Genomic DNA, 2,506 nt, shown 5'->3' on the forward strand with positions numbered 1-2,506 from the left:
TCACCCTCTTTCACGCACTCCCAAAAATCGCATTTTTTGCTACAACAGTTGAACAATTTACCTTTGTTGTTCGTGTTCTTCACTATTGCAAAACACTTGACATACGCAGCTTTACATCACGGGCAACGGACCTTATTTTCACAATCCGCAAAAAAGTGACAGCTTCGTCTACAACCATGACGGACTCCATCATTCGGTCCTGCCATTAGAAGCTGCAAAAAACTCTACATTACACACGGTGCAACAATTCAAGAAAGGGCATTTTCCTAATATTGCAATCAGCCAATCAGTTGTTTTGTAATTACATTCTTGACAATATTGTTTTGGTTCGGAATCTACTTTGTAGAAAATTTTACTCCAAATTTTGGTTCTGCTGACTCTGTGGTTGATGCTCGTAGTTTTGGTGATTCCTTGGCTGATGCTGGTAATTTTTGTTCCTAATGAATTGATTTTAGAAAGCCAAAGGGATGATACACTAATATGAAAGAAATTAACAAATACAATGATAATTCATTCAATTGCATTTCAAGCTACAAAAGTTTATAATTCATTTTAAAATCCAGAATTTGGGAATGAGCTAAATTCACTGCACGTAAGAGTGCTGAGGCAAAGAGAGAAATTTACATGATTTAGAGAACCCTAATTTTGAAAAAATTTCTGGGTTCTTAAGAAGAACACAAATATAATCATCAACCAAATTTTGGGCAGATAAACAGCTTCATAATTTCACAAACTTGGCCGAAAATCAACATCTTTGAGTTACCCATGTAAATCACGTATGAAGGTTGATAAGTGTGTTTTTGCACACTTATTTACATCACAAACATGACTCAAATACAAGTAAAATGATTGAATTTTTACTTAATTTTGTCGAATTCATGCAATGTAGGTGATTCTATGGAAATAGTGGAATTTAGGAGAAAAGAGCCGAAAAATGACCAAATTGGAGCAAAATGAAAATTCAGGGACCAAATTACAATTATCTGAAAGTTGATCCGATGAACACATCAAGCAATTGATCAAGCTAAGCACCAATTGGAAGTTATAATGGAACATTGGAGTAACTAGAAAGAAGAGAGGAGGTCAAGGAGTGAAGGAATGAAACTTGAGGAACAAAATGACTCAATTTAGAAGTTTATTCTATTATGCGGTCGCATAGTAGAAAACCTATGTGGTTGCGAGTAACCCTCCAGGGATTAAAAACGTCATATTTCATATACCTATGCGGTCGCATAGATATAACCTGTGACCGATTTTTGCAATTTCCTTATATGATTGCAACTCCTTTAGTAACCTAATTTCGACGGGTTTAAATAGCAAATAAGCATCCAGAAGCCGCACGAACGAATTGGGAGGCAAAAATATTCATTTTGGAAATGATTTGAAGGCAAGAACAAGGATTGATGCGAAGATTTACAAGATTTCTTCAAGTTTTGATAACTCGGTGATGTATTTTATTCAAAACTTGTTAGATTTTGTTATTTTTATCATGATAGGCTAGATTTCTGGGTGATCGATGAACCATGTAATTATTATTAAACTTGTTATTTCATGACTTTGAATTTATAGTTCGATGAGATATTTGAATGAATTATATTGATTTATTTATTTCCACAATTAATGTGCACTTAATTTGTGTGAAATTGGTGGTTTAATTCTGAATTTGAGAAAATTGGATTAAACTCGACATATATAATTCATCATAGGGTCCGATAGGGGATATAAATATACCCCTATGCCATATGTAAATCTTTAATTGCTCACAAAATAAAATTACATGCATTCTTGTATAATTGCATCCGTCATAGAAATATAGGCTGGTGATTTATGAGAATAGGTTCAATATATCTCGAGAGAGAGTATTGAATAGATTTAGGAGCATTGATTTGTCAAATTCTCATTGGATTATCAAAATTGTGAAATTAGGGTTTAATTAGTAATTATTTGGGGATTCGTGATCATAGTGCATTCGTTTTACATAGATTTTCATAAATTGAAAATACATTTCATTTATTTTCATAACATTTCGTAATTGAGTCATTTGTTAAGTGAATTTGAGTAATTAGGGGTTTGATTTGAAATTAGGGTTTTTTAATTTGGGGATTTCTCCCAAAATTAGGGGTTGATTTGAAATTAGGGTTTTTCAATTTGAGGATTTCTCCCAAAATTAGGGTTTGATTTGAAATTAGGGTTTTTCCCAAAATTAGGGCTTTTAATTCTAAAATTCATCTTAAAGCAATTAGTTTCGGTTAAGGCTAAAATAAATAAAATTGAACTACTCTTTCTGTGTGGGACGATACTCAGACTTCTAAAGTCCACTTTATTACTTGTCACGACTCGTACACTTGCGATAATTTAAATCGAAAGAAATATTTCGCGAACAAAGGTCACCTGATTTTTGGTGCAAATTCGCCAAAGAAAACTGTGGTTGTAGGGATTCGAACGAACGCCTTCACAATACACTGACCGAACGGCTTCGGTTTCGTCGAAGGTCTACATTTATACG

This window comes from Olea europaea, unplaced genomic scaffold, assembly GCF_002742605.1.
Source record: "Olea europaea var. sylvestris unplaced genomic scaffold, O_europaea_v1 scaffold707, whole genome shotgun sequence".
NCBI lineage: Eukaryota > Viridiplantae > Streptophyta > Magnoliopsida > Lamiales > Oleaceae > Olea > Olea europaea.